Raw genomic sequence first — 13,348 nt, forward strand, 5'->3', positions numbered from 1 at the left:
AATCGCACACTCACCTGAATCCAAAGCGTAACTTTCCACCACAGCACTGAAAATACCAAAGCAACAGAAACAGGCAACCAAATTCTTTCCCTAGGAAAAAATTTGGGTTTCTGTTGCTTCAATATTTTGAACATTCACTTAAATAAGGTCAATCAATCAGCGTCCACTTGTTTAAGCATTCTCTGATCTAATATAGACCCTTCCTTTGCATTTTTCCTACTCACCACACTCACACCTCATCCTGTCAAGATGCTCAGCATGAGACTACAGATTGTGAATTCACTCGTCTGCAGTGATTGTAAAAAGAAGAATATTATGCATAACAGTTTTGTGCATATTCAGTTTGTATACTTATAAATCACTGAGAAAGATACTCACATATCTGTGGGATGTGCCCAGTCCATGCCTCTTGGACTCGTGTCCAAAGTTCTCCTCTTCATTTGCTTCAGGTCATTATAGTGGTGATGATACTGCTCACCAGTGTGGTTGATACCAGTAGCACTGGTAAGGTCTCTAGGTAGCTTATCGCAGGCCTCAGAGTTACATTCTGAGCCCTGGTAATCACCCTGCAGCAGCAGGGGTTCATAGTTGTGAGCCAGGAGTCCAACAAACACTCTGGACTACTGCACACCCCATCTACGCCCCCAAAAGCTTGCTCCTTCACCAAACCACCAGACTTATCAGCTGCCAAGTGACAACTCCAACGAAATGTGTGAAATTCCTACCTATTGTCCTTTATATGGGGTGCATTCCTGCCTTTACACATCATATTGCAACTTTCAAAAAAGCTGCGCATCACTAAACTTCATGCAAACTCGCATAAATCCCTTTAAGCGAACATAAGCAAAGCTGCGCAGTGTGCAAACAGGGTGGACCATTAACCATATTTGTGAGGAACTGAGCACTGTGCAAACCCACAGAGACTATTTAAGTGAGGCTGAGAATTGTGCAGCTTTGTGCAATATAATTATCTTTCAGTTTACTTTGCACTGATATTTCAGTCAGCTGACTCATTGTCAAAAAATAAGTATAATGCATATCAGTACTCAAACCCAGGACCTACTACACTATACCTCATCACTCAACCTATCTAGCCACTTGGATAGTGGAGGGGAACAATATATCCTCACATATACAACTATTACCTCTGTTAGAGGTGCACAGTGAAGCTGCATGGGTCTGTGCACTGCTAAGCACCATGGAACCAAAATAATTAAATACATCTGGTTTCTATTTTTAGACATATAAGAGATGTCAGGTGCACATGAATAACCACAGCTCAGCATCTCTAAGCACCATGCGGCTCATTGCAAATGTACATTAAACTTAAAAAAAAAATGTAAAAAAACTTGCTGTCCTGTGCCTGCTACCTGTCTAGACCATTTTCTGGACAGTCCACAAGTACAGGACAGCCTCTATACTGCTACTTGTATGGATTCAATATCCATGTACTTCTGATCTCCCTTAGCAGCACACCTTAATTAATATGTATGGTGTGCCGCCAGGAAGGAACCATGGGTGTGTACTCAGATAAAGGCCATGTAGGCTTTAAACAGTGCCTACAAAGATTTTATTGAATCCTGGGGATAATCTTCACTGAAAAAGCCAAATTGTTTAGGTTTAAGTCTAATCAGCTCAGTTATGACACACTTACTAGCTTTACAGATCAAACCCATAATAGTAGAGCCACCCTTATCGAGGGGCATCATCACAGCAGTGTGCCAGGATTTGAAAACACAACCTGTGGCTCAACTTAGATTAGACAGTTTAAGGAGAGTTTACGCAAGAGTATGATGCTGTTTAATAAGTAACCAAGTATTCCATCATGACACATAGAGGAAGTCTTTCGTGGATGTGATAATATTTTAGCATATATTCCTTACTGATGGTAGAAGGGGTATGGGATTCTGAGATGGTGGTGTTTGAAATGAGGTTTTGAGAATGAAGTCAACTGAGAACTTATTTGCTAGTGTATTTGTGATGTCATCTGGGTAAGAGTGGGGATTTCCTGTAAGGAAAGGCTCAGTCCAATGTTGACTGTTATTTCTTGGTTTTCTAACATAAATTCATAAAGTTTTACTGTTTTAAATGATATAATTATAAGTTATAGCTTTCAGAGGTGTTGGTTCCAGATTGGCCGTGTGTGTGTGTGTGTGTGTGTGTGTGTGTGTGTGTGTGTGTGTGTGTGTGTGTGTGTGTCTGTGTGTGTGTGTGTGTGTGTGTGTGTGTGTGTGTGTGTGTGTGTGTGTGTGTGTGTGTGTGTGTGTGTGTGTGTGTGTATGTGTGAGCAGTGGGGAGGATTGTTTTTGGCTATATGAAAGCAAATGTGTCAAGTATTACTGATATTGTTTTGTGCGGTGAGCAATGTCACCTGGATACGAAAAAGTATAACAAGCATATGTGATGTTGCCTTACTGTGCATGTGATTTACCTCATATTGTATATGCACTGAAACGTATCAATGGTATAGTTAGTCATACCCCTATCAACATACCACTTTCCATAGAATATTCTTGATAACACTATTACAATGTAACTGGGTCTTCCTATTTCTTATGCATGCATATTTCTTTATATTGATGTTCTTTTTCATAATATATATTTTTAATTCGGCAAATCTAGTTTCCTCTATTCAGATAGCTGGCATGTATCAGTAAAGGATGTATCAGCAAGCATCCACATATGACTCCTTTACAGAATTTATTGCTATGGATGAACAGACTTTTCCTAATACCCTGTTTGTTGCAATGCTTTTGCTCTGTACCCCTGAAGTGTCTCAGTATTCCTGCCCTGTAAGCTATATTTTCCTCTTTTTGAAACTTCCATCCTTTCAAAATTCTACAGGATGCTTTAGCAAACTCTGCTACTGTCTATTTAGTAAGACTTGAACTAGAGAAAATGCTATTAATCGAGTACCATATGTTCTACATCTGTGTGCGTGTGTGTGTGTGTGTGTGTGTGTGTGTGTGTGTGTGTGTGTGTGTGTGTGTGTGTGTGTGTGTGTGTGTGTGTGTGTGTGTCTGTGTGAGTGTGTGTGTGTGTCTGTGTGTGTGTGTGTGTGTGTGTGTGTGTGTGTGTGTGTGTGTGTGTGTGTGTGTGTGTATAAGAGAGACACATTCTTATATGTGTAGAATTTATCTTACAATACCAGCTGCATTATTACATTTTAAAAGTGTATATGTAATGTCTTTGTTCATTTCCCCTTGAATTTATTAAACATTCCATTATTCCATTTATAACCCCTGAAAGTGCATAATTTTGACCCTAAAGAAAAATATATCATATCTGTTTTTAACCACTGACCTTTTTCTTGTCTTGGCATATTGATTTCTCCCTTAGGATTTTACTCTCTGGGTTTTTGCAGTTTATTAATTATTGACCCCACACAAGAGATAATAGCGGATCTACAATGAGTGATATTTTAATGAAAGGAGAATGCTGCAACTTTTAATTGAAAGAAAACTTAAAAATGATGATTACATTTTAGGAAACATGTAGGAGGATAATAACTGTCAAAGTGTAGCTTTGAACCCCAGCGAGTGATTCTGTGCTCTCTGTGAAATAATTAAAATGTGCACTTCAGCACTCCATTAGAGAGATTTAACAATTGCAAACCTCAGGGAAAATGTACAGCCCACCACTGGATTCTGAAGTGCTTTGTGAACCCTTTCATCTTTGAGTGATGAGAACTGTGATGTATCTAACAGTGCAGACAAATACCTGACATGGTCAGTTACTCCTCATTTTCTTAGCCCTCAGTCAAACCAGTAATTCTTATTTGAGTCATTCCTGTTTTCCTGCCATTTATAACAATGGTCTAATGTATGACAGGCACTTAACATTTTTGAAAAAAATCTCCATCTTAAGTATTCATTGGCTACTAAGGTACTGTATTGTTCCATAACCATGGACCACTGACCATGCAGTCTACTGAGTTTTTAGTGACAAATATATATGAAGATGCTTTTGTGCTCAACATACCATAGTTTTCTTAATCCTTAGTGCATTTTGGCAATATTTTATTTTATTTAAATAGGAAATATTGATATAAAGAATGCAAGCATCCTTTCTGTTACCTTTTTGTTTATGCTGTTTACAATTATGATCCTAATATTTTCCTGCAATGGTGTCATTTTTTATGTTCTTATAACTCATTATTTATTTCCATCCTGTTTGCTTAAAGAATACAGAGTGCATACTTAAATTATAAATATAAACTGTAGAATGCTGCCACTGTTCAGAGTAAATTAAATGTTTAAAACAATATTGCAGATCACTTTAAAAAGTACCTATTTCTGTTTACAACTTTAGTACACTTTCAGTATTGCTGAACATTTCCTCTCTTTCTCAGGAGCATATCATGCAAATTTTCTCAGACAAAGAGCTAAAGATGAGAGATCACAAAGTACTGTATATATTAAGATAGATGTCAGAATCACAAGCCATAGACAACTTACCATACAAGGGGCATGGACATGAAAGTCAGATTTTGAAACACAAAAGTATATAGCAGACTTTCCTGTTTAAATCAGTAGAAAAATAATTTTCTTATTTGTCTGGTTAACAATGAGTAGCACTGAAGCCTGTTCAGCTGAAATTAATATTTGCTTTATTTATTCATTGTTGACTGCATAAGTCACACTAGGCTAGTGGCCACTTTTCTTGTGCAACCTAAGGTAGTATTTCTATTACTAGGGGAGATTTGACCAGGGTATTATGGAACAACCCCATACTCTTGTGTATGGGGATGCATTTTCATGTAACACTTCTGCTTTCCGTTCGAAGCCCAGAGGTGGCTCAGAGAAACCAGGAGGGGATCAGAAAGAGGATGGAGTGTTCAAAGCATGGCACTATTGAAAAAAAGTGAAGTTAATTGAAGAAAGCATATTTAATGGTAAACAAAAGTGTTTAGAAATGGAGAAACAAAGTGTAAATGCAAAGGCAGTCAAGGATTTGTTAGAAGGTGGGCATTTATGTAAAGAAGGTGAGAAAGTATAAGAGCTTCCTCATGGCAAGAAGTATACAGAGAAGAAGTTGCAAATGAACTCTGAAGAGGTATTTCAACAAAACCTCTTCAGAGATGAAGAGACAACACAGAGATCCATGTGGGTTGTGGGATATTTCCTCATGGAGATGGTGAATGCCAGTGAACCTGAAAGTGGAAATGATGTTTTGTGGGGTGACTTAATGGTGAAAATACAGAGAGAGGATGTGCACAGGTTGAGAGAAGAAGGTTGTATTCTGAGATGGTGAAATTGAGAGTGGAGAAAGAAGGAGAAAGAAAGACAACAGTAAATGTAGAAAGAAAGAATATTTTCAGGGTGTGAATTGAAAAGAAAGAAGAAGGAGGATTAGGCAGATGCAATGTATGGGATGAAATAATGGCTTTAGGAGTGAAAGCATATGAGGTAAGGGCATTTATTCATATTAATAAACAGACATTTTGTGGCATTATGTTTGAGACTGGAAAAGCTATGAAGAATTTTCTAGGAGGGTATGAAAAACAGAAAAGACTGTGTTTCTTGGAACCCTTACATATTTAAAGCTTTTCAAAGAAAGACTAAGAAAAAAATAACATCCAGTTTAGAAATGAGGTTGCAAAAATGACTTTAAAAAAGTATTTATTAAGTATATGTTAATATGTGATAGATATTGTAGAAGTATATAATAACAGAGATTTATGGACAGGTGCATGGGACTGCAATGTTGTTTTGAAAAAGGAGAATGATAGCATTGCACATATTCTAAGTGTTATAAATGTGGAAGGAGACAAAGGAATGGTGAACTATTAGGGCAGTTAAAGACATGTTTTTTTGTGTGGAAAAGCTAATCATTTGATAAATAATTGCAAAAAATGAAAATGTTTTGGGTGTGGAGGGACAGGACATGATATAAGAAATTGTGAAATCAAGTGTTGTAAATGTAAGAAAGTAGGACATTTGAGGATGCAATGTGAATATAAATTAACCAAGTTAGAGGAAGAGACTGTAGAAATATTAACAGAACAGAATCAAGAGAGTGAGGACATAGAAATAAATAAAAAAATAAACAGTGTACAAATAGAATGAGAGGAAGTAACAATTTGCAACACAAAGAAGATCTACAAAAAGTCAGTAATGAAAGTTTTATTTTTAATAACACAGAGGGGGCAGAATCAGGGTTGAGTGAAAGCAAAGATATAAAATGGAATTTAGTAAAACAAAATAGAAATTCTATTGGTAAGAGAGTTGAAGATAGAAAAAGAAAAATGCTAGAAGGACATAATCAAGATAAAAAAGAGAAAGGTTAAGTATAATACTCAAAAGTTAACGTTTTCTGTAAGGTACTTGCATTAAATGTTAATAGTTTAAAGAATGTTGTAAGAAGAATAAGTATCTTTGAATGGTGTAAGAGACAGGAAAGTAACATTATATTAGAAGATAGTAGTTTTTTTTTAAATGAAGAGAGACGACAATCTGAAGTGTGGTGGGGAAAAAGTGTAAGCTTTAACCTAGGGAGAGAGATGTGTTCAGGAACACTTATCTTGTATAAGGAGACAATTAAAGTTTTAGATTTTGCATTTGTTAGTGTAGGTTGAGCTACAATTCTTGATGTAAGATGGCGAGATCATGTATTATTAATTATACTGATTTATGCATTTGTAACAAAAAGAGAGATATGAGATGCTTAAAGATATAGTATTTGAGTAAGACTTCTTGGACGTATAGTAGAGGTGAACAAAAAGCAGAAATAGATTACTTTTTAATCTCAGCAGAATTGAGAATTGTGGATGAAGGGGTATTAGAGACAGTTTTTTTCAGATCTCAGCGCTATATTGATCACTTTGAAATATAATTCTGACTATATAAAAATAGGAAAAGGAATAAAAAGGATTAATGAGGTTAAATGGGATAAAGAACGGAAGACGGATGTAGTAAATTTATAGAAGGACCACATAGAAATGAGGTCTGTTTATAAAGACTGGTCTGAATGGTGGATTTTTTTAAACATACATATAAAAAAATTTTATAAGAGCCAGGAACATATAAAAAGAAGAAAGGAAAGAGATTATCACCAATTAAGGAAGGGTATTTGTGATAGTTTGGAAAAAAAACAAAGAAAGTTACTTTATTAAACAGCAGGAATTATATGATTTAAACAAAAAGAAAATACAATATTGGTTATATAAACAAAGATATTTTTGCAAGAAAAGAAGGCGAAAGTTACATCATATTTGAGTAAACACAGAAAATTATAGCATCATGAGACTAAAGAAAGATAGGTCAGGTATATTACAAACTATGAAAGATTTATGGAAATAATAGAAGGATATGTTAAAGAAAATTTTAGAGGAAGGAATGGACAATGTACTAAGGAATGGAAAGTAATTTTTTTTTCAGATAAAGATAATAAGGATTTGACAAAAAGGATTAAAATGGCAGAATTTGAAAAATTGGAAAGTATAGAATGTATAAAAATATGACAATAACTCAAAAGAGCTATTTTTAATGTATTAAATGAATGGATAAAAAAAGGCTTTTAATATAAAAAGCTGTGTAGTTCTATAATGAAAGTCATATAGAAAAAATAAGACAAGTGTGAAATAAAGAACTGGAGACCAATTGTTCTTAATAACACTTATAATAAGATTTTTAGGAAATTTGCAAAAGAGAACAAAATAAGTTAAGTAAGATTATAAATAAAAATGTTTATGGAATAAAAGGTAAAAAGTACAAGATTTACTGTTAGTGATTAGAGAATTAGTGGATGACATTTTATATAAGAAGGTTCAAGTGAAATTAATGGTGGATGATTTAAATAAGACATTTGATTCAATTCAGCATACCACCCTATGGAAAACATTTGATATATATAATATAAGTAACAAGATAAAAATGCTTGTGTTTCACCTTATAGGTTAAATATAGTTAAAATACTAATAAATGAAGAGCTTAGTAAGGAAATTGTGCTTGAAAAGCCTATAAGGCAAGGTTGCCCTTTAAGTAGTGTTATTTTTGTATTAGTAATGAATGTGATTTTGACTTATATTAATATTGAAATGAGAGATATCAAATATATAACCAATGATGGCATAAATATTCTGCTTATGTTATCATGCAGATGGTATTCTTATTACTAGAAATCAGAAAGATGTGGTTAATGTGATAAGTTACTTACAGGAACTTACACAAGAAATATGTTTGGAACAACAGAAGATATAAGAACTATATGGGAGGAAAAATTAAAGGTTTTGGAAAAAACATGTATGTTTTGGAGGAACTTTAGATTTTCTTTTAAGAGGAAAATATATTTAATTATTTTGATTTTACTTGCTAGAATTGCTTACTTAGCAAGTGTATTTAGTATCACACGGAGTCCTGAAAAGGTACTTTTTTAGTATTATATTTACATGGATTTGTGGAAGTAGTTTAGGGTTGATAAATCCTGTAATTTATGCAGCCTTTTACATTTGTATAAAGTATTAACAATTCTGAAGGATAATGATAATTCATTACTGATGAGAATTTTAAAAACTAAGTGTAATACTAAATGGATGAACATTTTGAGTTCTAAGGAAAGGAGAGTATATGATAATGAGAAAATAAATAATTATCAAGGCAAAAACGTGTGTTGGAAGATAAAAATGAATGAAATTGAAAAAGACAGGAAGTTATGGTATCATATCATGGATAAGCTGTTTTTTACATTTATCCTTGGAAAGACATGTTCAAGAAAAAATGTGTTGCAATTAAGGCAAGAATGGAAAGATATAAATGTATGTGGGAATGTCAAGATTTTTATGGAGGTCAATGATACAGAAATTACCAGTAAAAGCAAATATTCCTTATAAAAGTAAATATAACAGAAACTGCATACATTGTAATCAGTTTGAAACCAGTGAACATGTCTTCTTGAGTTGTAAAAGAGTTAAATCATTATGAAATAAGGTGAAAACATATGGATGTAAATAGTCTTAAAACAGATATGATTGAGCATGGATATTATTGGAACAAGTCAAAAAGTTATAGGTTCATAGGTTCATAGGTAAGCACTAAGCTATCTGCCTGAGGGCATCTATAAGCCTAGCCAGAATGTGTTGGCTTTTGCCACCCCCTTGGATTAGTTCCCTGTGCCTCTGTCCAGCAGAGCCATTAGTTCCCTGTGGCTCTGTCCAGCAGAGCCACTGCAGTGATCCCCATGGTAAATTTTCTGTTTCCCATCCACTTGTCAAGGTTTCTCTTGAAGAGTGTTAGTGAGGGGCTCTGCCTAATGTAGATTGGAATCCTGTTCCAAAGCATGGGGAGGCTCTAGGACAGGAATCTATCCCTCCAGCATGTCCTATTTGTCATTGTGGTGAGGTTTAGATCCCTAGAGTATGTGGCTCTTGGGGATTTGGTTTTTTTTTAGGTGGAGCATGTCCATCAATTCTGGGTTGGACATGGCCTTGTATGTCAGGTAGAAATCACCTCTGAGTAAGCGGTATGCAACCGAGTACAGCTGGAGTTTCTTCAGTCGGGCTGCATAAGGCATCTGTTTGAGGCCAGTAATCCTCTTGGTGAGGTACTTCTGTGGTCTTTCCAGTTGTTGCAGGTGTCTTGTAAGGTATATTCCAAATGGGGCATTGTACTCTATGATGGGTCTGATCAGTGATGAGTAGAGGGGCACAATAACCTCTTTTGTTCTAGATGCAAACCCTTTTGTGAATAGGTGGGCCACATAGAAGGATTTTCTAACCACCTTGACAATATGATTACCAAAGTAGAGATTACTATCTACTTGGGTCCCCAGAATCTTATTATATTTTCTGTATTTAGGGGACTACCACGTATGTGGAAGTTCGCGGGTACTTTGTTTTTGCCAAAGGGGATGACTATGCACTTTTTGGCATTTAGCTTGAGGCCATGATTTTGACACCAGGTATCCGTCTCAGTGAGACCCTTCTGGAGGATGTCTGTATCAGCTGGAGAGTCAATTATGGCCCCTAGTTTGCAATCATCTGCAGACTTGGGCAGCCATAGTCCTCCCGTGCTTGCCTGTACCTCTGAAAAGTATATACCGAACAGGAGGGGTCCCAGGACTGAGCTCTGGGGGATGCCACTTATAACTGGTTTAGAGTCGGACCTAGAGCCTGCAACTCTCACCATGTGGGTTCTATCCATGAGCCAACTGGCAACCCATCTCGTGACGTAGGGGTTTATGTTCAAGCTGGTGAGCTTGTCTATAATACCAGAATGGGGAATGGTGTCAAAAGCCTTTGTGAGGTCTTATGTTAGTAAAATTGATGAAAATATATTTTCTATAATTTGGATAATATGGAGTCAAAGAGTGAAGGAAATTTTGTTCAATGAAAAGTGGGATCTAGCAAAGATGTTAAAAAATATAAGATTTTGGCTGTGGAAAATGAGTGTGGAAGGGTCAAATAATGAAAAATGAAGAAGCTGTTTTGTAGTAAAAGGAAATGTGCCGCTTCAAATATATGTTTATAAAAAAATTCTTAAATTTTGTGTCTAATGTATATATTGTAAACAAGATAAATTGTATAAACTGTAAATAAGAAAAGTCATATATAATGTAAATAAGAATTATATAATAAGGACCCCTACTATTTTTGATAGATGATGTGGGATATTTTACATCTATCTGAGATACCACCAACTCAAACATATTCAGCACCAAATGTGAGCATGTTACCTGTTGCTCCACTGACAGAGACTGCTTGCTAAAGTGTCTATAACATCCCTGATGCTTGTAACCTCAGAAATAGTTAATATTACTGTGTGGGAACCCACATAAAGATTCCAAAACAAGTTTATTAGAATCAATCATAAGGGCCCTTAAACCAGGTAAATATGACAATGGCCTAGTAGTGGTTCATGTAGGTATGAATGCCCTAAGACACTCCACCTTGAGGCACATTAAGAGATCGACATGATGGAACTTCCTCCGAATGTGTTAAAAGTTGTGTATATATATTGTCTTCATCAAGAATGATGCCTAGATACCAAGATGGGATAACTGGCTTTAACAATTGGATAAATAGTTGGTGTCATTCTAAGGGTATCAGACTGGAATGAGATAGTAGGTAATTCTTCCTGTTTGACCACGGATGGCTTACACTTCAAATACCAGAGCTTCCACATGCTGGCTAAACCCTTTGCTGACCCCATACACCATCTTTATTTAGGCAGCATTCTCCTTCCGGGCATTCTTATATAGCAAACTGAAACTTAGGCAGCATCATTTTGGCACTAATCAGTGATAGACATCTAAATAGGAAGATGCTGGAATTTAAGACCATCCTTCATGTCAAACATATTTATATTTGTGTAGTTACTGAGACATAGTTTCAGTGTAAGGCCAGAACTCCCTTTTTATCAGAATTTTTTGCCTGTCATACATTTAGACCCTTGAGTAACTGTGGAGAAGTATCTGTATTTGTCAAAAACATTATTGCCTTGCTTGAAACTAACCACTATCCTAGCTAAGAGTTCCTGAAGACCCAAATTGCACTTAAAAAATACCAATATTACTAAATTCTTAGCTACAGATTCCCATCATTGTTCCTCAGAGATCATGGATATTACATCAACATAGCTGAGGAGGTTGAATATCAAACCAGCTATCTTCTTGGTAGGACACATCCATAATCCAATACTGAGTGGCACACTTACACTTTATAATCAAATATGCTTAACATTTTAAAGACTTTTTTAATCCCAATATACTGAAACAAGTTGTAAAGTTACCCATTAGAGGCAATAATATCCTTGACCTAGTCCTGACCAGTGTATTCCCTGCCTCCTTAACCCTGGATAAATATGACTACAGATCAGTCATCTTCTCTGTTAATCTTAGCAGTAGTACCCAGCCATCATAGCAGACCATCTGACAGGACGTTTCCCAGGCAAACCTACTTCTGCTTGTAGAAAAACTACACAAAATTCCCAATAATACACAGCAGGTAGACACAACTGAGGGGAATGCCACATTCACCTCTAATTTGTACCAGCACCCAGACACCTGCAGAGAAAATCCCTGCTGAAATGCCATCATTTGTAAAGCAGAGTACCAATATGTCAGGGAAAAAAAAATCAAAAACCTAGTAGAAGAGTGAATCTCAAACAGTAGTCTTCTCTTTTAAGCACCCCCCTCCATCTTGTATCTACCAACTCTGACATCCCTATACCTCAGGAAAAAAGGAATAGTCAAGCAAATAGCCATCTTAGATTTAATATATGTAAGTCCACTTTTTTGGCTTTAAGGGTCTGTGTTTCAGGACTGATTCTTGCTGGTCTCAGCATTTCAAATGGTTACTGAGTATCAGTACCTGTCTGGCCTAAATGTAATGGTATATACAGTAACAAACCTCAGTAGTAGAATGCCTCTCTTAATGAACTGTATAACAAATGTAGGGAAATAATTAAAACATTTAAGAGACCACCATGGCCATTCCATCACTACAGATACAAAAGGAAGATGCAAACTTCTCTTCAGGCATGTGAAATTAAGGATAATGTACAGCAATGTACTGATGTCATATATAATAATATCACACATTATGATCCCGATGATATAACCAATATATCTGCAGACAAATTAAACACTAACATTACCCTACCTTTCTGCATTTTTGCCCCGACTATTGCTGAAAATGTAGTTTCCCATTTAAGTCTCTTTAGAGCAAGACTTAGAATCTCTGTCAAAGACCAAAAATAATACTTTCATGAGACTAGAAAATATGTCAGTCTGCTTTTTTATAAGTACCAGGTATGCATTACTTCAGACTCTAACTAAATTGTTCAACCTCAGCCTATCCAACGAGCCTGTTCCTAATGACTGGGAGCAGCCACTGTGACTACTTTTATTGAAGGTGGCTTCTCTACATTCCAAGGTAATTATAGCCTCATCAACCTTACCAGCCTTATATGCAAAGTCATAGAATATATCATAGAATAACCCATTTTTACAGACACAAGTAAATTAACTGATCTAGACCTCAATCAGTTTTTTTTTTTATTTTTTTTATTTTGCAATGTACCTCCTGTCTCCAGAACCTAATAAACCACATTGAAAACATTACAGAGGAAGTGAACAGTGATCTGTCTTTGCACACTGCTTATCTTGATCTGAGCAAGACTTTTACACTATCCCTCATGTTAGTGAAATTGAAAAATTAGACAGACAATGTAATCCACTACATTGTTCAGTGGATTGCAAATTGGCTATCCACTGGTTCACAAGCTGTGAAAGTTGCTGGTATCCCCTCTCAATAAAACATTGTAACCAGTGGAGTACAACAGGTATTAATGCTGTGCCCTCTCCTGTTTGGCATTTATTTTGCACATATTCACACCAATATCCCAGATGT

The sequence above is a fragment of the Protopterus annectens genome, chromosome 4.part0, assembly GCF_019279795.1.
Source record: "Protopterus annectens isolate FY-2018-M chromosome 4.part0, PAN1.0, whole genome shotgun sequence".
NCBI classification, from domain to species: Eukaryota; Metazoa; Chordata; order Ceratodontiformes; family Protopteridae; genus Protopterus; species Protopterus annectens.